The following is a 23,187-nucleotide window of genomic DNA, read 5'->3' as shown; positions in this document are numbered from 1 at the left end:
ATAAGTTAAATAAGCACAGTGGCAATATACAGCCTTGACATACTTCTTTTCCTATTTGGAACCAGTCTGTTGTTCCATGTCCAGTTTTAACTGTTGCTTCCTGACCTGCATACAGGTTCCTCAAGAGGCAGGTCAGGTGGTCTGGTATTCCCATCTCTTTCAGAATTCTCCACAGTTTATTGTGATCCACACAGTCAAAGGCTTTGGCATAGTCAATAAAGTAGAAATAGATGTTTTTCTGGAACTCTCTTATTTTTTCGATGATCCAGCAAATATTAGCAATTTGATCTCTTGTTCCTCTGCCTTTTGTAAAACTAGCTTGAACAACTCGAAGTTCATGGTTCACGTATTGGTGAAGCCTGGCTTGAAGAATTTTGAGCATTATTTTACTAGCGTGTGAGATGAGTGTAATTGTGTGAGAGTTTTAGCATTCTTTGGCATTGCCTTTCCTTAGGATTAGAGTTAAAACTGACCTCATCCAGTCCTGTGGCCACTACCGAATTTTCCAGATTTGCTGCATATTGAGTGCAGAACTTTCACAGCATCATCTTTCAGGATTTGATATAGCTCAACTGGAATCCATCACCTCCACTAGCTTTATTTGTAATGATGCTTCCTAAGGCCCACTTGACTTCACATTCCAGGATGTCTGGCTCTAGGTGAGTGATTACACCATTGTGATTATCAGGGTCATGAAGATCTTTTTTGTATAGTTCTTCTGTATTCTTGCCACCTCTTCTTAATATCTTCTGCTTCTGTTATGTCCATACAATCTCTGTCCTTTATTGAGCCCATCTTTGCATGAAATGTCCCCTTTGTATCTCTAATTTTCTTGAAGAGATCTCTAGTGTTTCCCATTCTATTGTTTCCTCTATTTCTTTGCATTGATCTCTGAAGAAGGCTTTCTTATCTCTCCTTTCTATTCTTTAGAACTCTGCATTCAAATGGGTATCTTTCTTTTTCTCCTTTGCTTTTTGCTTCTCTTCTTTTCACAGCTATTTGTAAGGTGTCCTCAGAGAGCCATTTTGCTTTTTTGCATTCTTTCTCTTGAGGATGGTCTTGATCCCTGTCTCCTCTACATGTCACGAACCTCCGTCCATAGTTCATCAGGCACTCTGTCTATCAGATTTAGTCCCTTAAATCTATTTCTCACTTCCACTGAATAATCATAAGGGATTTGATTTAGGTCATACCTGAATGATCTAGTGATTTTCCCCACTTTCTTCAATTTAAATCTGAATTTGGCAATAAGGAGTTCATGATCTGAGGCACAGTCCCCTCCTGGTCTTGTTTTTGCTGACTGTGTAGAGCTTCTCCATCTTTGGCTGCAAAGAATATAATCAGTCTGATTTCAGTGTTGTCCATCTGGGGATGTCCATGTGTAGAGTCTTCCCATGTGTTGTTGTAACAGAGTGTTTGCTATGACCAGTCCGTTCTCTTGGCAGAACTCTATTAGCCCTTATCATCAATCTAAACACCCTACACATATTAACTCATTGGGGTTCTGTTATTATTATTACCTATTTAAAGATGGGAAACGTGAGCCACAGAAAGAACAAGTAACTTATCTAAGGTCACAGAGCTGGCAGATGGTTAAACTGGGATTTGAACCAAGATCATTGCTCTCAGCGGAGAAGGCAATGGCACCCCATTCCAGTTCTTGCCTGGAGAATCAAAGGGATGGGGGAGCCTGGTGGGCTGCCGTCTATGGGGTCCAGCAGGTCAGATGCCCGGGACCAGCCCCGGCTGATCCAGGGTATTCGAAGGAGAGACGGCTAGGCGAGGGTCAGGGAATAACTGCTTAATTACACTTTAATTAAGGATACAAAGAGTAATAGAATAAGGATAGCTCAGTGAGGAAATTCAGTGGAGAAAAGCGGCTGAAATAAGGATAGCTCAGTAGGAAAATTCAGTAGAGAAAAGAAGCTGAGTGGCTTGGTTTACGCGGAAAATCAATATAACCCGTGACACCAGGTTAGCTCTGACCACGGAGGCCGCAGGCGCCCTCTCGAATAGCGGAAGGTGCCCCACCTTAGACACCTTCTCGAGTGGGTCTTAGAAGCCCAGGCAAATAAATGGTCGCAGAGGACATCCACGCTCCAGATGGACGCTCAGCCAGAAGTTAAAGGGAAGAATGACATGGGGAGACCAAGTTTCAGTGAACAAGGCCCGCACTTTATTTTCCAAAGTAGTTTTTATACCTTAAGGTATGCATAGAGGATAATGGGGGAAGGGGTAGAGTCATGCAGCAAGCCAGGCTTTCTTCCTGCAAACTTATCATATGCAAAAGTTCAGGTGATTGACATCATCTTCTGGCCCGGAGGCCTGTTAACATTTTAAGAAACTTATCTTTCTCTAAAGGTGATTATTCCAAAGTCAGGCGCCAGCCTTCCAAAAAGCATTGGACAAAGCGGCATTTTACATTTCTATACACCCATTATATCAATCAATACACTGCCAAAGACACAGTAGGTAAGGAGTATGGAGACTTAGCAGCAAACATTGGCCCAACAAGTGAAAAACCCTTCACCAATACATTTTCTAATCAATCTTTTAACTACTCAAAGGAATCTGTGTTTAGGCAGTTTAGAACATCTCCTGCCTCTCACAGTTGGGAGGCTCTGAACAATCACATGTGGCCAGAAAAACCTATTCAGGCAGGCTAGAGGATTTCCAAAGGAGTTTGTAGGTTGAAACACTGTCACATCCAGGAATTATTAACTGGAGCTGTGAGCTAACTCTTTTTTCAGAGAGAGGTAGTGGGGGACAGCCCCCCGTAAAGTCAGAGGTGTAGGTGAAAGCACAAAGCAGAAAGTAGGCAGACTCTGGTTTTGGGGGTAGATGCTCGAGAATTTCCAGGGGGACTCCTGAGGCTCGATCCCGCCTTTGCGTATGCCGAGCCTCCTTCCTCATGACCTTTGTCATGGGCGGAGTGCCTCACGCTGGCTCCCGGAAGTGATAGAATTCCAGTTGAGCTATTCCAGATCCTCACTCAATATGCAATATGCCGGCTCCCAGCAGTCAGACACGACTGAAGTGACTTAGCAGCAGCAGCAGCAGCAGCATCGCTCTCAGACACTGTGTTTTTATCTGTTATGCTCTGCTCACTCTCATTTTTTAAATCATGTCATATACTTTAATTCAAGTTCAATTTCTCCCATCCAGGTCAGAAAGAATATATGTCCCCTTATATTTTTCTCCTCCGTAGACTCCTTTGAATTTTACAAACTATTGTGGTGTCAAAAGGAAAATGAAGGGAGATGGTGTTTGTGCAGATACCGTGGTGTCACCACTATATCCCAGCTCCCCCAGCCACAAGGTGATATGCCAGGGCCCAGTGTCTCTGGGAAAGTCACAAGGGTGCCCCTCCCAAGCCCCAGGTAGAAGAAACATCAGTCCTAGGGGATCACACCAGCATCTATGAAAGGCATGTGCTCAAGGATCAGACCACAGCACCCACGGACCTCCAGTCAGAAGTTCCGCCTCTTCCTGCAGACGTGACAGGAGTATAACCAGCTTCAGCTTGAACGACCCATCTTAACCCAGAGGAGCTTCCTCCTCCTTTTCATCCAGGCACTTACTCCTTTGCCCACTTTCCCTTTTAACTTCATTTAACTTTGCCTTTGAAACACAAGTGGGGAGCAGGGAGCTGGGAGCTTTCTTCTTTGGGGTTCTAAAATGCCACAAAACTATTCACTACCACCTCTTCCTGGTCTAGAGTATTACCTTTTCATTCCTTCTTCCCTAGGCTCTGAGAACTGGAAGTAAATTAACATTTCCAAATATCACACACCTGCCCCAGTCTGTGCAAGATGCTGGCAAAGAGCAAATGACACGGGTAAGTTAATAACAGAAGCTGTTAGCAAATTAAAGTGAAATCTACCTGTATCCCATTTAGCCTTTTCATTGTTCGACTCTGAAAATTTGCCATAGAGTAAATGTAGCTTTTCTTTAAGGTGAAAACTCATAGAGACTTGAAGTTGGTCTTTATGCCCCTACTAAAGTCTTGATTCTCCAGTGTAAAAACCCTCCAAAATACATGTCCACACTCCCACTTCCTAATGAAATGGAAGTTTGGAAGCTGGTGGCCATGACCTTCAATCGGTGTTCAAAGTTTTTCCCATTCTGCTTCTACAGCTTCCTGGTTCTCTTCATATACTTCCTTTTTTTTTTTTTTTTAACTTTACAATATTGTATTGGTTTTGCCATACATCAACATGAATCCACCACAGGTGTACACGTGTTCCCTATCCTGAACCCCCCTCCCACCTTCCCTCCCTACGCATGTTTAATCTCCTTCTTCTGTTTTAGCCTCACTTTCCATTTTTTCTCCCCCATTCTCCATAGTTTTACTCATCTACTCAAAGATTCCCACTGCCCACAGGATAAATTTCATGATCTTGAACATTGGCTTAAACCACCCTGGGACCTGATCTTGGTTCCCCTTTCCTACACTGTCCTGTGTGTATCATTCATTAGTGCTATTGTCCAAGTTTTCAAGTCTTTGTCCTAGACTCATGCTGGCTTATACTTCTATATTCCCTCAAAATTCACTGGGGCCCTGTGGCTTGTTTACACCAACACAACACAGGTAACAGGGACACAGCTCACTCCAGGCAAATGTTTTAATAGTGTCAACTGAAAAAAAATGTACAACCTAAAAGTCAGCAATTCTGTTTGATTTGGCCAACTTTTTGCGAACTTCAAGCCCGGGGGCCACCTCTCATAGCTCTACGGGACCTCTCTGAAGAGATAAAGAGGAGCCAGGACATTTAAGAGTTTTTGCAACAAAAAAACAGTCTGAACATGAAAATATTACTGTTCATTAAAGGAAGATTAAATATCTAAAGTTTATAACTTCAAGTATTTTTCCATGTATGAGAAGATTCAAGAGCCTGGGCTCCTTGAAATCATTATTTTGATATGCACCTTAGCTATCTAGGGCAGTATACTTATTTTTCTCATCCTGAATCACCTATGGGCACACAGATTTTAGGGGGGAGGTGGCTTCGTGGCTTCAGTAGCTGAAGGCTTGATGGAGGGCATCCTTTTGCCTCCCTGAATTTTGTCAGAGCTGACCATAGGGAGTGGCTGTATCCTGATGATTGGATGCCTGCAACATTCTTTGTTTACTGACAGGGTGGGCAATACTTTTCGTTCACAATAGTCAGTACATGAATAAGTATCTGACCCTCCCACCACCATGACAACCAGTGGCACTGCAGTTGGTGAAGCCTCCATCAGGCTGCATCCCTAAGAAATTTCTTTAATCAGAGCCACAGACAACTTTTAATGGACAGAGAGGTTGTTTTTTTGTGTGTGTGCCCACCATGTGGCACACAAGATCTTAGTTGCCTCTTCAGGGATTAAACCAGTACCTCCTGTAGTGGAAGGGCAGAGTGTTAACCACTGGACAGCCAGAGAAGTCCCAAAGCTCTTATTTTGAAATTGGTTATGGTTTGTACTGTCAATACTGCCCAGACTGACTGATATAAGGTACCTTAGGGCTAAGCTAGCCAGATGAATGGCAATCCCTGTAGGCCAGTACGGTACCAGTTCTTCCCTCTTTGATGGCTGCTCCCTCCATCTGACCACCCACTCAGCAAAGTTTTTAATCCTTTGAGACAAAGCTCAGTTGCCACTGCCACCAGGAAGCCTTCGAAAATTTCCATCTAAGTCGGGACTCTGGGAACTTGTCTGTTACAGTCTGGTCACATTTCTTTTCTGAAGTTTTGATCCCTTGCTAGGCCATGCAGGAAAAGCTGACCCTCCAGGTGGACAGGCTCATGTAGGGACTGGCTCACGTCAAAGGATCACAAACTAGGCTTCAGGGCATCTCAACCCTTGGGCCCAGCATCTGTGATCTGAGCATAGGCCTCACAGTATTCCTGCACCCTAAGCTCCTTCTTCACAGTTAGCATTTTCCATACTAGGCTTAGAGCACCTTGAAGAAGTGCTCAATGAAAGAATGAATATTTTCTAATAGATGAGATCCTTTCTCAGTTTCCCACTCCATCCCCAACCCCCTAATCTCCTCTGCATCACCTCTTCATTTTCTGAGCCAGGACTAAGGAGCAGTCCTGATTCTGAGAAGTTTTATTCTTTGCCTAATTTTCGCTTGTTACCCTGATTGAGTTTAAGAAACTTAGAGGAAAATTCATATTATGGTCAGAGTCAGATCAGATATTATTAATTGGCTGGGTGAGAGGTCCCCCTAATAATATCAAGAGTAGCCTGAATGGTACTGAAACTTCTTCTAAAACAAAAATTTCTGAGTCATCCAATTAGAGTCTTGGATAAGAAAAATGCCTGAGGCAATCTAGAAGTACTGGATGCAGGTATTTGGCCACAGTCCAACAAATGGATTGACTTTTAAAACTAGCATACAGTCATCTCAGTGATAGAAAACATTTGATTTATGTGCAAAAGTCCAAGAAGTAAAAAAAAAAAAAAAAAAAACATTATAAGATCATATGAATCAGGTCCAGCATCTTGAGTAAGCCATCTACTCCTAATGTCATCTTCTTGTCCTGGTTATAAGCATGGTTTCATCTGTTTGAGCATTTTTTTTAAGGTGAGTTTGAGATCAGCAGTCCTCTCTGTAGACCAGTCCTGTGTAGGGCTTTTGTAAGTGGATAATGCAAGAGTCATTTTCCCTTCAGTTTCACTGTGTATGAGCTACTTAAGGGTACCTGATACAGCTCCTTCCATCCAGCTTGAAGACAATCCTTTAAATTTTATATTCCAGTACACATCATTCCCTGGCTACAGGTCATGGGGCATCTAATTTTCATCTAAAGGTTACTGAGATAAGCTTCAGGAAAAAAAAAAAACTTAGAATGTGTTTTTAATAATTTAATCAAGTTTATCTTAATATATGGTAAAAGCAAGGAACTATCTGGGAAGTGAATTACTAAATGTAGAACTCCATTTACAAAATTTGGATTTAACATTGATTGAAACATAATCTTTTTCTCTCTAAAATTACCCTGATTTCTACTAAATATATCCAAATTAAAACTAATTTGCTTGCAAAATAAATCTGGTCTCAAAAAAAGTTGGCCTGATGATTTTTATAATTAACCCTATAGGCTTTTTGATTTACTGAAATTTCCACATCCAGGATGGTTAAATGAATTAGATAGTATTTTAAATGTTTTGGATGATCTGCCATGTTGCTGTCCATCTTAGGATGATGCCCACAGTTAGCTGGAATCAAAAGGCCCCTGAGTGTGACTCTTCCTCTGCCTGGCTCTGTCCCCTCCACATCAAGAGCAGGAATTCCTGCAGAAAGGACATGAATTCCAGCAAGTTTTAATGGAAGACCAGGGTGGGTCTAGACCTCTGACAGGTACCATTCTTTCCCCAGTACTTCTTCCTTCCCTCCTGGATCCTGAGCAATCTTCCCACATCTTGGTTCCTGGCTAGTGAACTCCTCCTCCCTTCCCTTACAAATATCCCCAGAGCCCCACTCCTTGGCTCCCTGCCTACACAGGCCCTCTCCCTCACCTGCAGATGGCACTAAAGAGGAGAAAACTAGGGAAAGTGATGCCCAGTTCATTCTTTCTAAAGATGTCCCCATTCCTTCTACCTCCAGGCCCTGTCCTGGCTCATCAAAGATTCCACCTGGATTTCACCCAGCTTAGCAGGGAGGGGGAGATGGGAGTGGGTGGGGTGTGGGTGTAATTCAGAATGGGGGACAGTGATCAGATAAAAAGGGAAGAGCTGGTGTAATGAGCAGATGGGCTCCAACCACTCAACTAGTGGCACCTGCCAGAGTCTGCTTTCCTTGGGACCCTGAGGGTATCACTAAAGACAAAAACTTCAAAATGGACATTTTGTAAATTTATTACAAGAAGATTTCAAACATAACAAAAATAAAAAAGAATAATATTGTGAACCCTGTATTTCAAGACTCAGCATCAAGAACCATTAATGCAACTCTAATCTCTTAGTTATCCCAGGCTGTCATAGACTGGAGGCTACAGGTCCAAGATTAAGGTGCTGGCCAACTGAGTTCCTAGTGGAGTGTTCTATTGAAGAGTGTTCTTCAATATTAGAGTGTTCTTCTAGCAGACAGCAGACAGCAGGCTAGCAGACAGTTCTATCTTGCTGTGTCCTCACATGTCTTTGTGGGGGGTGCAGGGCGGGGGGAGAAAAAGAAGGAGGGAGTTAGAAGGAAGGAGAGGGAGAATCAGAGAGGGGAAAAGAGAGAAATAGAAGAAGCTCTCTGGTGGCCCTTCTAAAGGCTCTAATCCCATCATAAGGGCCCCATCATCAAGACTCCATCTCAAGATAATCACCTCCCAAAGGCTCTACCTCCTAATACCATCATATCAGGAGTTAGGGACACAGCATTTGAATTTGGTGTGTTGGTTGCTTGATCGTGTCTGACTCTTTGCAACCCCATGGACTGTAGCCTGCCAGGCTCCCCTGTCCCTGGAATTTTCCAGGCAAGAATGCTGGAGTGGGTAGCCATTCCCTTCTCCAGTGGATCTTCTGACCTAGGGACTGAACTAAGTTCTCCTGCATTGCAGGCAGATTGCCATCTGAGCCACCAGGAAAGCCCTTGAGCTTGGGGGTGGACACAATTCAATACAGAGCAAATACACAGACATTTCTTTTAAAATCGAGACATACCTCATTTAAAATGTTCTTCTTTTAAAATATTTATACATTTCTGCTGAAGTTATTTCAAGGAAGAGATTACGAGTTTCACAAAAAATGCATGACCAACAAGCTCTTTTGTTTCAAGTAAAATTAATATCCAATATCTAGTCCATATTCAAATTTATCTGTGCTATGCTTAGTCTCTCAGTCGTGTCCGATTTTTTTCGACCCCATGGACTGTAGCCTGCCAAGCTCCTCTATCCATGGGGATTCTCCAGGCAAGAATACTAGAGTGGGTTACCTTGCCCTTCTCCAGGGGATCATCCCAACCCAGGGATCAAACCCAGGTCTCTCTCATTGCAGGTGGATTCTTTACCATCTGAACCACCAGGGAAACCCAAATTTCTCTAATCCTCTGAAAAATGTCTTTCAACAGTTTCTTTATTCAAATCTGAGTCTAAACAATGTACACATATATTGCATGAGACCTTTCTCACTTTAAATAACAATCTCCCCCAATTTTATGCCATTTATTTGTTTAAAAAGTGAGAATAGGTGGGGTGGTTTGTCTCATAAATGTCCCAAGTATTGGGTTTAGAGCAGGGCTCCACAACACTAGTACCAGGACCAGGACCAGTCCTTGGTCTATTAGGAACCAGGCAGCACAGCAGAAGGTGAGCAGCAGGCCAGTGAGTGAGGCTTCATCTGTATTTACAGCTGCTCCCCAGGGCTCTCCCATCACCCCCAGATGGAACAGTCTAGTTCCAGGAAAACAAGGTCTGGGCTCCCACTGATTCTGCCTTATGGACAGCTGTCTAATTATTTCATTATATATCACAATGTAATAATAATACAAATAAAGTACACAATAAATACAATGCCCTTGATTCATCCTGAAATCCCCTCACTCTGGCCTGTGGAAAAATTGTCTTTCAGGAAACCAGTCCCTAGTGCTGATAAAGCTGGGAACCCTGGTTTAGAGGATTACTTCCCTGTTCCTTTATCTATGTACTTCTCTAAAAACTGGTAGTTAGATCCAGACTTGAGTTCAGCAAATTTTATTGGAATATTTCATATGTAGTTCCATATATAGAAGAAGGCAATGGCAACCCACTCCAGTACTCTTGCTTGGAGAATCCCATGGACAGAGGAGCCTTGGTGGGCTACCGTCCATAGGGTCGTGAAGAGTCAGACAAGACTGAGAGACTTCACTTTCACTTTTCATTTTCATGCACTAGAGAAGGAAATGGCAACTGACTCCAGTATTCTTGCCTGGAGAACCCCAGGGACACAGGAGCCTGGCGGGCTGCCATCTATGGGGTCGCACAAAGTGGGACATGACTGATCCAACTTAGCAGCAGCAGCAGCAGTTCCATATATTTCTTAAGGCACCACTCCAAAAGGCTCATCATTTCTAGTTGCCCCACTTTGATTGATACATAGATGCAGTGAGTCCTGAGTTGCCAGCCTCTTGCATCTATTATAAACTTCCCCTTTAACATTTCATCTAATGGTTTTAGCATCCATTGATGATCTTGACCCAGATCCATTGTTTCATGAAGCTGTTGCAAATAGTGGTTTCCTGATTCTAACATTTCTTCTGATTTAATTCATGAAATTCTTCAAGTAAAGAAAACATTTCACCATCAACTACTCGTACTTTTGTGAAACATGCCTTATGCAAACAAAAATAGCATAAACTGATGATTATTTCCCTTTCTTGGGGCTCAAAATCGTGAGTTGGTGCCCTGGAAACCTGTAACAACAACAAATTAGATGTAGTCTATTAGCATTTGGAACTCCTGGCTTTGTATATATTAATTTGTTTCAGTCGAGTTGATCTGATGCTAAAACTGTCCCACTTTTGGCCTCATCAAACGGATTCCTAAACTTTTTGTCCCACTCTTGTTAGTCTTTGAAAGCCCTCAGATTTCTGGTCCTTCAAGATTCCCAGGCTTATCTTGTACTTTTCTTGGCCCAGCCCTAAAATCAGCCATCTTTTCAGGAATCCATGGATTTTCTCATGAGAAATGTATTGAGGCCACAAGCTAGCCCTAAGGATCATCACTGTTACAAGGTCACACCGCTTCTAGGCTTTCCAGTTGTCAGAACCAGGAAGTACACATTTTCTTTAAAAAAAAAAAAAAAAACCAGAAAGAAAAGAATTAATTGGTTCAAACTTCTGCTTTCAATTTGAAATTTAAGACTGTGGGGTTTTACTTAAGCTTTTTTTATTTCATACTTATCCACTTTTCTCTATTCACTGAACATTTTGCTTCAGAACAACATGAGTTTTAATTGCTTACTGCTTTAGCCTGTGACATATATACAAATTTTTCACAATTTGTAATTGTTCAGTCGCTCAGTCATTTCCTGTGATCCCACGGACTGCAGCTCACAGGCTTTCCTGTCCTTCACCATCTCCTGGATTTTGCTCAAACTCATGTTCATGGAGTCGGTGATGCCATCCAACCATCTCGTCCTCTGTTGTCCCGTTCTCTTGCCCTCAGTCTTTCCCAGCATCAGGATTTTTCCCAATGAATTGCTCTTCACATCAGGTGGCCAAAGTGTTGGAGCTTCATCTTCAGCATCAGTCCTTCCAATAAATATTCAGCTTTGATTTCCTTTAAGATTGATTGGTTTGATCTCCTTGCTATCTAAGGGACTCTCAAGAGTAAGAGTCATATCCAGTACCACAATTTAAAGGCATCGATCCTTCAGTGCTCAATCTTTTTTATTGTGCAGATCTCACATCTGTACATGATTACTAGAAAAACCATAACTTTGACTATAGGGACCTTTGTTGGAAAGTAACGTCTCTGCTGTTTAACACACTGTCTAGGTTTGTTATTGCTTTTCTTCCAAAGAGCAAGTGTCTTTTATCTTGATTCGTGGACCTAACATTCCAGGTTCCTATTAAATATTGCTCTTTACACCATCAGACTTTACTTTCACCACTGGAAAAATCTACAACTGGGCGTCATTTTGGCTTTGGCTCAGCCTCTTCGTTCCTTCTGGAGCTATTTCTCTGCTCTTCTCCAGTAGCATATTAGACACCTACTGACCTGGGGAGTTCATCATTCAGTGTCATGCCTTTTTGCCTTTTCGTACTGTTCATGGGTTCTTAAGACAAAATGCTGAAGTGGTTTGCCATTTCCTTCTCTAATTTTCACAATAATAGTAGCAATATTACCAATAATAAAGTGTTGGGTATAGTCTCAGATTTCTTTACTTTTTTATTTTTGATTGTCTTTGGAGCGGGGGGGCATATTTTTGTTTGTTGATACTTCTTCTTAGACATTATTCCACTCTGAATGTAGAGTCAAAATTCTGCATTTTAAACTAATGATTTTTGGAGGGCAGTTATGTTAGCAACTTGATGTAATTAGGCTCATTAGTCTTAATTTGTTCTCAACTTCTGTAGATGTGCACATTTATCTATTTTTTATTCTGTAACACAGTTCCATGGTTGCAAAGTCAAACTATAAAATGAGTAAAACTTCACTCCCTTCTCTGCCTCTCATTCATAAATTAAAATTTTTGTTAATTTTGGCTTTATTCTTGCACTCTTATTGAAAATAGGCATACATGTGTATGTAAAAAGGAGCAACCATCAGCAGTCTTTTGGTTCCTCTTTTTAAAAGACCTAAAGTGTATCTCACCCATTCCACTCCTTCCTCATCTGCATTACACCCAAGTGCTGGGATGCCCTGTGCCTTATTCCACACTCCCCCATGGATGGTCATATAAGGTCTGTTTATGATCTTTTGCTTTGGCAAATAGTGTTGTAGTGAATAGCTTGTGCATCTGGCTTTGTGCATTCTTGCCACTATATCTTTGGGATAGATCCCTAAGAGTAGAATTGTTGAGTTAAAGGGCATATGTGTGTGTCATTTGCTAGATGCTGTCAACTCCCCTCCATGGGGACTGAACCATCAAAGCTGAATTTTAACAAGGTGCAAAAAGGAGGGTTATGTCACAGCATCCATCTCTGTCCACCTGGTGACCAGGGTTCCTAGCAGTGGTTCTCAGTCTGGAACTGACTGGCGAGTTCCTCAAAACAACTCAGAGTAGCTAGGTTACAGTTAGTCCATCCAGTGTGGGTAGTGCTTTAAAAATAAGAGAGGACCTTATACAATGCACCCTCCCTTACCCAGAGTCACTAGGCTGGTGCCCCATGAAGCAAGGCCTGCTGCTAGTGCCGCCTTATCTAGCCATCTAGTACTGGACAAGCAGGCCTGGAGTGAAAGCCCATTCCCTATTTGCCTCTCAGCAGCCTCCACAACTGCAACTTTGGGAAAATGGGACCCTAAATGACAGCTTCTTAGACCAAAGAAATCTATGACACCCGAATTCAGAAACTTATTAGATGTTGAATTAAGACCTTCATTGCTGGTGACAGAAACACAACTTGGACAGCTTCTGTGACCTGGAAATTATTGGATCACAGAGCAATAAAGTCCACGGGTGGTGACAATGCCAGGAACATTGTCATTCTTGGCCTCATTCTCCTTATTTGACCTGTTCTTTTTTCACTGTGTTCCACCCCTCCTTTACCTAGATAACCTCAAATTTCTATTTCAAGTTCTAGAGAGAGTGGGTCCTATTGGATAATCACAGTTGCCCGAACTGGACAGAATGTATACGTTCTTGCCTCCACATTGGCTGCCAGGCAGCTTATGTATGAATGGCACTGGGTCAAGTCATCACCCTTCTCCAAGGAGTGGTCACATGTTAGAACAAAGATGGGGTTTGTGAGGAAGGCTGTCTCAGCTATTGACCCTTCTGAGACATCAGAAACTCTTTTGAGCGATGCTGTAGCTGGTTTTCCAAACATTTCACTTTGAAAATATCATCAGAGTGACTATCACTGATAGCAGCTGCCAGAAAGCTGGGTTGAAACTGTTTCTCGGGGGTGGGGAGGGCCTGGGTAGATGACCTTAACATTTTGTTATATGCCCTTTTGTACTACATAATATTTCACCTTCTATTTGTATGACTTAAGGGTAACACGTTAGAAAGCACTAATGATAGATTAGCTCGAGTTATGGCACCCCACTCCAGTACCCTTGCCTGGAAAATCCCATGGATGGAGGAGCCTGGTAGGCTGCAGTCCATGGGGTGGCTAAGAGTCAGACACGACTGAGCGACTTCCCTTTCACTTTTCACTTTCATGCATCGGAGAAGGAAATGGCAACCCACCCCAGTGTTCTTGCCTGGAGAATCCCAGGGACGGGGGAGCCTGGTGGGCGGCCGTCTATGGTGCGGCACAGACCCCATAGACATGACTGAAGCGACTTAGCAGCAGCAGGAGCAGCATGGTCAGGAATCCTTTCACTTACTGATACCGTGGTGGAAAGTGGAATGTGGGCACAGTAGCTGGAGCTAGAGTGGTCACCTTGAACCATGAGGTGACCAGGAGACTAGAGGCTATGTCTGGCCACACAACAAAAGAGGGGGATCCTGAGCCCTGACACCATGGAGCTCCATGCCCCATGACACTGATGGATGCCCACCTCAGTACTTTCATGGAAAGGGAAATAAGCCACCTTTGTAAGCCACTTTTGTTTTGGGTTACTTATCACTGACACATTTTAAGTCTTAAAATCCACTTTTGGAAAGCCCATCTTATACCACTAAGACTGGGTAAATAACTTCCTTGTATGTTCTTCAAACACCACAACTTTTCTTTTCCTTTCTTAGCCTTTACTGCATTTTTCTGGAATGGAAGATTCACTGCCCCTCTGTATAAATATAGTATATGTATATCCCTACAGAAAGCAACTTCTCTAAGGGTAAGCAGAGACTATTTTATACATCTTTTTACACAGATTCTAGAAACTTCTGAAACAATGATAAGAATTTCTAAATGTGACAGACATACTAATCCCACTGAGGGTGTTGAGAGGAAAAGACAATCTCCTCTCTGAATCTACTGGGTCACTGCCAAGTTATCTTAGGGTGGGGTGCAGAGAGGGTGATGCTGGGTCTGCTGAATAACTACAGGTAGAGAGTTAGAGTAAAGGAGAGAAGGGATAAATGTGGAAGGAAATTCAAGTCGTCAGAGGCAGGTGGTATTAGAAATGGGTGCTCCTCCCACCTGTTTCCTCCTGTTTTCCACTTCTGGCTCCTTTCAGCCTCCCTATGACCCTGGTCCCCTATCACTTGCACCTATGTCCCCATATGCCAGGCCTCGATTACACCCAATGTCATTCCTACTCACAGTGGTCCTGATACAGGCAAAAAGTGAGAGAGAAAGAGAAGATTGCTCCTTACTCTCCTCTCGTGTTCATTCACTCCACGTACATTCACTAACTCACTGTACTGTGGATTCAACGTGAACACACTATCTCCAGGGGCAAGGAAGTCACCTTCTCGGTTGGGATTTTAAAGGAAGCAAGAGCTCTCCCTGTTCTCGCCATCTCAGCCCGTTGGATGACCTTGATCAGGAACACAAAATATTAAGGTAGAAATAGTCATGGTGCTGCTGTGCTGTGTGCTTAGTCACTCAATCATGTCTGACTCATTGCAACCCCATCGAGCAGCCCACCAGGCTCCTCTGTCCATGAGGATTCTCCAGGCAGGAGTACTAGAGTGGGCTACCACGCTCTCCTCCAGGAGATCTTCCCAACCCAGGGACCGAATCCAGGCCTTCCAAATTGCAGGTGGATTCTTTACAGCTGAGCCACTAGTGAAGTCCCATGGTGTTTTTATCTTCTTCTAAAAAATGCTCATTTGGCTCATCAGTCCTGGATCTTGTTATGCTAGTGAACTGGATAGAGAAGTGATGTGAACAGAAGTAAGGAAGGTGAGACAGGTGGGTCAGAAGGTGAGGCAACAAAGATGAGATATTTAAGAAGCTGAGTTGTTGAGAGAGATGTCGGACCTGAGATGGAAAAGCAATCTTCAAAACAAGCTTGGCCATGTGGTATGTATAATCTGCAGTTCAGTCCTCAGGAGATCTCAGAGGAAGACCTTTTTCCTTGTTTTGCCCCTAGAACACAAGTCAGATCTATCTAGCTGTCTGTCATTCCTGCTCCTTCCTCCTGGCTTTTACACTGTGCCCAGCAGTTTTGTCTAATCTATCCAGAAAGGTTTTGTTCTCTGAAGCACAGGCTGGTAGCTTTCTACAAAATTACCCATTATTGAGATTCCTTGGGGGGAAAAAAAGAATGTAATTTGTTATACAATCATGTGCCCAGTAGTTAAAGACTGCATTTCCCTCTCTTCTTTGCTCTTAGTCATGACTGGTGACTTTGTGATATAAGCAGACCTGAAAGAGGGATTTCTTGGAAGGCTGCTTTCAAGGAGCTGATTCAGCTGGAAGATGAATCTCTTCACCTTCCCTGCCTTCTTCTTAACTGCTGTCTGGATTTCAGGTGTGATGGCTGGAATTCCTGCAATTGTACTAGACCATCAGGTCACCTTGGAGATGAAACGAGTGAAGCTCTGGATGGCCAACCTCCAGATTTGTTACAGTGGCAGAAAAAATATTAAGTTTTACCTCTTTCAAGTTTTGGTACTTTTCAGTTCAGTTCAATTCAGTCTCTCAGTCATGTCTGACTCTTTGCTATACCATGCACTGTGCGATGCCAGGCTTTCCTTTCCATCACCATATCCCAGAGTTTGCTCAAACTCATGTCCATCGAGTCGGTGATGTCATCCAACCAACTTATCCTCCATCATCCCCTTTTCCTCCTGCCTTCAGTCTTTGCCAGCATCAGGGTATTTTCCAATGAGTCAGTTCTTCTCATCAAGTGGCCAAAGTATGGTACTTTTAGGTTCTTGCAATGTGGTATAAACTTAAATTTGTTAATAGTATGTAGTTAATGTGGTACAGCTTTATTATTGTTTTGTTGGTTAGTGAATGAATTTATATTTAAATTTTTTCTTTCTTTTATAATTTTATTAAACTGATGCATAAACCACACTTACACCTAATCTTGTATAAATGCAAACTTGTGATTTCTTATAGCTTTGGATTTTTTGTTTTTATTTACTTATTTTTGCTTGACTTCCACACTTATTAACAGCCTAGTATATGCCCTCTCTGATAGTCTTATCCAAATCCATATCTACAGGCCAAAAGAGGCTGAGAGCAGGGTGGAGAGACCCAAAGAAGAGTGAAGCACAGGGACATGAATGAAGGGTGGTGGCCCTTGTTGCTCATCTTGAATGCTCTTCAGTAGGATCACACGCCCCTGCCCTTCTGTGTACCCAGCACCCCATATTTGCCATGACCCTGGAAGTTTCTTCAGCCAATGGAATTTGGTAGAGGTGATATGTCACTTCCAAGTGGAACCCTTTAAGGACCAGAATCTAATTTGCCACACACTCCCTTCCCCTGCATTCAGAGGGAGTCTCCATCAGCTTTCCTCCCTGAGAGACTGTGATGAGCAGGGCTTCCTCCCACCCATGACAGATGTGAGTGAGAAATAAACCTTACTTAAGAGGAGTCATTGAATTTGAGGGTTTTATACCTTCATAGAGTAAGTCAGCACTTCTTCACTGAAGCAGGAGTGTTAACAGGTCACTAAACACCTAGTGTAGGGTGACCCAGATAAAAATTCCATTTCCTAGCCATTTCAATAAAATTGCCTCTGTGACTTCATTGCAACTAGTAAGAAATGAGTGAAAGTAATTTTATAATTTCCAGTTATGCCTCAAACAAAAGGGACATATCCTGCTTCGCCTTCTTTTTCCCTCTAGCTTGAATGCAGATGTAATGACAGGAGCTGGAACAACCATATCAGACCAGAAGTAAGTATTACATGTGGAAGATGGCAAAGCAAGAAGAAAGAAGTGGGTCCCCATCACTGTGGAGTAACCTAGACTATTATTATATGAAAGGGAAATGAAATTGTATTCTATTTAAGACAATGTTATTTAGGGTTTGATTACAGCAGTTGAACCTGTAACCTAGTATTCATAATCTAATAACTGATCTTTGTATTAGCCTTCTTTTGACATTAGAGTCTGGTGTATAGAGACAAGATCTAGCCACATATACTTGCAAGTGAGTCAGGTGAGAGCCCTGCCCTCCAGAAGCTAGACCATGGGTTTCAGAAACAAGCAAGGACAAAGTCACATGGCGGGGACAGCTTCAAGTTGGTGTAGGAACACTTGGCAGGGGAAACTAAATCAGTCCTGGTCTCAGGGGGTTTCCTGAAGCAGGGGACAATCTTATGTCTCCACAAATAGGCCATGATGCCAGGTTTCATGTAAAAGTGATTTATTTCAAAGTTCCTCCCAGAAGGACTTCCCTTTTGATCCAGTGGTTAGGAGTCCACCTCCAGTGCAGGGGATATGCATTGGAGATCTAGTTCTGGAAGATTCCATGTGCCACAGAGCAACTAAGTGGGTGGGCCACAGCTACTGAGCCTGTGTACCCTAGAGCCTGTGATCTGCAACAAGAGAAGTCACTGGAATGAAAAGCGAGTGCATTGCAATGACAGAGGAGCCACTTCTCACTGCAAATAGAGAAATCCTGAGCAGCAATGAAGACCCAGTGCAGCCAAGAATTAAAAAAAAGAAATTTCTCCCAAAGAAACCAGTGAGGTCACAGGGGAAGTAGGACAGGAAAAAGGATGAAACCAGCCTGGGTCTGATTACAGGGAAAGCTCAGAGAGGGAAGCTGCAGCCTGTTCCCACAGGGAACTCTGGAACATAAATTGTGCCTCAAAAGTGCCCCAGCCTAAGGCTAGGGAACTGGGCTTTCACACTCCCAGCAGCACCTACCTCTCAGCCTTCAAGTAGCACCCAGCTGGTGTCTATGGGTATTAGATCCTCCAACAACAAGTCATAAGTGCTCACTAGAAGGTGAAGTACACCAAAGACAGGGAAATTGCAACCTGAGATAGTGTCAAGGCGTCCTGCACCTCCTCTGTCCACTCCAGCATAACGTCAGGAGCCTTGCGAGTCAAAAGAGCCCCACAAATCTCTAGAGTTTACTTTTTCAACAATTTAGGTTTTAATTTATATTAGAGTATAGTTGACTTATAGTTTTGTATTAGTATTAGTAGTATGGGAAACTAATTCCCTTATACATATCCATGTGTCATTCTACTTAGATTCCTTTCCCATACAGGTTATTACAGAATACTAAGTAGAATTCCTGTGCTATGCAGAAGGTCCTTGCTGATTTTCTATTTTATATATAGTAGAATATATATTTTAACCTCAAACTCTCATTTTATCCCTCTCCCATCCATCGTCTTTGGTGAACATAATTCTTTGTTGAGTTCTGTGAATTTGTAAGATGCAGGGTGTGATGTGATTGTTTACCAACTGATCGGCCAAGACAGGCCAGGCTTGTCTCTAGTTTGGGCCCCCCTTGGTTTCAAACTGCAGGCCGTCAGCTTTTCATCCCCACTGACCTTGGCATCTGCTTTGATAAGGCTCCAGGAGGTCAAACAAAGTTCCCAAACACTTCAAGCCAAGCTAGATGTTAGAAGGAAAAAAGTTGCCTCTCCTCCAGGCAGCTGTCTCAAGGCAGGCCCCAGAGCAGCTGTAGGTCAAACAGTCTCCACTTAAACCCATCAGACTTGGGGGCCCACTATGCAGCCCATTCATTCCACAGATGGACATCCCTGCACAGAGATCACACAGCTTTCAAGCGGCTGACTCAGGACTCTGACTTACCTGAGGCCCAGTCCCTGATTTGTCACTAACATCCCTTGGTCTGCTGTGAGCTTGGCCAAGTCTCTTCTGATCTATTGGTCTTGATTCCTCATCTGAAAGCCAGAGAGAAAACCAGATGATTGCCCAAATCATGACATGACCCTGAAGAGGCTCCCTAGTCCTGGACAAGCTCCTCACATATAGCAGGTGGAACAGGTATGAATTTGAGTCCCACATACCTGGTTAACTTTGCCAACTAAGCAATGTCGCTCACCATCTGGCACTACAAGGATGAAGTCACTAGCCAATGATGTCATTTATTTTCAGCACACCATGAAAGGAGTTTCAGGGCAGAGGTCAGGAATGAGGTACCTGGGGAATGAGTGCTCTGGGGAAACTAGAAGAAGAACACTTCAAAGAAATATTTTCAAAAGATTTGATGGACTTGATATCTTGTATAATCCCATATCTAAAAAAGCACTAAAATTCTTAACATAGACAACTGCTCTTTCTCACTAGCAACAAACTTCTGCCAAAATGCGTGCTTGCCTGCCTGTACCCTCTTCACCAATGAAATGCACACTGACCTCCCTCTCCTCACCTCTTCAGTGAAGCTCCTCAGAGCTAACTGAGAGGCCATCTCCCTGGCTGTAGTCCTTGTTTGCCCCAAATAAAACTTTACTCAAAGCTCTCACACTGTGCTGTATTTTTTCAATCCACACTTTATATAAAACTCATATGGCACTTACCATGAATCAAAGCACCCTACACATATTAACTCCATTGGTTCTGCTTTTATTCTGTATTTAAAGATAGAAAACAGTAAGTAGTTTGTCCAAGGACACACAACTAGTAGATGGCCAAGCTGGAATTTGAATGCAGGCCATCTGGCTCTAGCACTGTTCTTAAGTGTTCTGCTCACTCTTATTTTGTAAGCCATGTCATATACCTTTGTCTTTAACTCAAGTTCAATAGTGTCTCCCCTCCAGGATGGAGAGAACATAATTCCCATTCTTCTTCATTCATAGAATCCTTTGAGATTTTCCGACTATTGCATTGTCAAAAGAAAAATGGGGAGGGGTGGTATTTGTGCAGATACAGTGGTGTCACTTTGACATTTCAGCTCCCCCAACAGGAAGTTGAAACACCAGTATGAATGTAGAGTCAAAATTCTGGACGTTCAAGCCCCTTGAGTAAGGTTATGTGTAGATGCTATGGAGGGGGAAAAGCCAATCCACTCCTGTATTGGGAAATTTCATGCACAGAGGAGCCTGGTGGACTACAGTTCATGGGAGTCACAAAAGAGTCAGACACGACTGAGAGACTAAACAGCAACACAAAGGGCAGGCAGTACTTGTTATTCACAACAATCAGTCCATGAATCAGCACATGCCCCTCCCCCTGCCATGGCAACTGGTGACTCTGCAGATGGTGAAGCGTCCACAGTCTGCATCCCCAGAAGACAATGTCCCAGGTCAGGGCCCCAGTTTGTGAGGTCCTTTCTCAGTGTCACCCTCCATGCCCCACCCTCTTGTCCTCTCTATATTACTTCCAGGTCCCTTAAGCCCAGGACTAAGGAGCAGCTGTATTAGCAGTCAGACAGACCTGGATTCACAACTTGCGTCTAACACTCTCAGACTCTATGTCCTTCACAGAGATGCTTAACCCCTCTCAACTTCAGCTTTGTCATCTTTAAATCGGGGACAATTTCAAGCTCTAAAGGTGCCCATTGAAAGCGCAGAAGGAAATGCAGTCAGTGTCTATGGGCTCTTTGAATGGATCAGGCTCTGTGCTTGTGGGATTGGAGTGGCCAGGGAAGGCCTGCCTGAGGAAGACACGTTAGATGATGCTAAACGTTGTAAAGACAGCAGCAACGCAAAAAGCTGGGAGAACTTTCTAGATGTGAGAAAAACAGTCATGTAAAGGACCAAGGTAAACAAGCTTAATGAGTGGCTACTTTTCCACTTCAAATATTGCATTCATGCTTGGAACTTGGCCACAAGTCACTAACCAGGACCTATTACATACTTTACTTGTAAGTTACCAGCAATGAACCATCTCATCATCCCCGGAAGGGAGACCCTGGTGCTTTCACAGGGCTGAGTCAGCCCTGGGCCCAGGGCTATGTACACAAGCTGGTTATCACCAGAGGCATCAGGTGCCAGGGGCATCACCAGTGACTCTGGCTATCTCTGTGTGCTTGTCCTGGGGTGGAAACTCCAGGGAACTGATAGAGCCAAGAGACAAACAAAAGCTCTTGTCCCATCTTGCCTTGTGTGATCCCGTGGTCGGCTGGCTACACTGCTCTCTGGGCAAAATATCTTTCCTCTATTCCTTCTCTGAAGGTGGCTTGTGAAGAACATCAGTACCTGACCCTGAAGTCTGGTGGCTGGAACTCAACTCACAACCAGCTGAGACCCAGAGATGTCCAGTCTTGTCCTGTGTGTCTGTCCTTTTTCTCCAAGCAGATCCATAAAGCAAAGTCCCCAAAGAACATGACTGGTTCCCCCTTCTCATTCATTAGTCATTCAAAGCTCCAAGATCTTTTTGAGCATCAAAGAGGGAACAAGTCCCTTGATTATAGGCTTGTCTCAAACCAAACCTTGCTCAGCCAGAGTACATTCAGTATTCTGAATGTAGAGTCATAATTCTGAATTTTATAGCAACTCAAGCAATGTTTTGATATGTGCAGCTAGTCACCAACTTGTTACAGTTAGACTTATTATTAGCCTTTGTTCTCAATTTTGATGCACGTGATTACTTTTTGATTCTATAACACATTTTCATGGCTGCAAATCAAAGCATAAAACAAGAAAAATCTCACTTCCCTGCTCCTCATCTATAAATTATATTTTAGTTGTTTTTGGCTAATTCTTTTACTCTTTCTAAATGAAAATAGACATACATGTGTATAAGAAGCAACAAACTCTAAGAACTTTTTTGAACCCTCTTTTTTTGAAAAGCTAAATACACAGTTGACAATGTCACCCATTCCACTACTCCTTCATCCACATTATACCCCGGTGTTGGGATGCCCTGTGCCTTACTGCAGATTCCCCCATGGATGGTCACTTCAGGTATGTTGCTGATATTTTGATTTTAAAAACAATGTGCAGAACATAGCTTGTGCATATAGCTTTTTATATTTTCACCAGTGTGTCGTTGGGTAGATCCCTAGGAGTAGAATTGCTGAGTTAAAGAGCAAATCTGTGTGTCATTTGTTAGATGCTCTCATATTCCCTCTGTAGAGATGGAACTGCCAAAACTGGATTTAAACAATTTGCAAAAATGAGGGTTATGACATTGTGCCCCATTTATACACACCTGGTGTCCAGACCAGGCCCCTGTTGTTGTATCCAAGGGACAATCCAGGATAGATCTCATGCAAGAATAGGCCCTGGGAGCCCTGGAAGAGCCAGGAAACACAATCGTCTTTCCTTTGGCTGTGGTAACAGTTTAACAGATAGCCCTGTTCATCTCAGTCTGGGTTGGAGCCCAGACTGGTGTGGTTTTCTTTGCCTTCTTTGATTGATAAGACACTTCAAAATTTTTTTTGTGTGTGTTTTGTTTGGCAGTCAACATTTTTCATGGCATGGACCCTACTGGAGACTTACATCAGACATCTATCCATTTATCCTCAGCAAATTGGCATTATTAAGGTCATTGATTGATATGTCCCTGGTGATCTTTCTTTGCAAATAGAAAGAAAACTAACATGTTTAATATGCATTCAGTCTCATTTTAAATCAACCAACTTAGATTAAATCCGTCTCTGTCCTCACTGCACTCCTACTTCTAGGCCAGAAATAAAAACCTGCATAGACTGAAGGCTGAATCCAGCCCACCATGGTGGAAATACAGCTCCCAATCTGTTTAGGGGGGATAAAAATTAGTTACTAACATTAAAATCAAGAACTTGCACATAAATATCCAGACTTTTGACTTCTCTCAAAAACA

The sequence above is a fragment of the Bubalus bubalis genome, chromosome 5 (genome assembly GCF_019923935.1).
Source record: "Bubalus bubalis isolate 160015118507 breed Murrah chromosome 5, NDDB_SH_1, whole genome shotgun sequence".
NCBI classification, from domain to species: Eukaryota; Metazoa; Chordata; class Mammalia; order Artiodactyla; family Bovidae; genus Bubalus; species Bubalus bubalis.
This window is presented reverse-complemented; position numbering follows the sequence as displayed.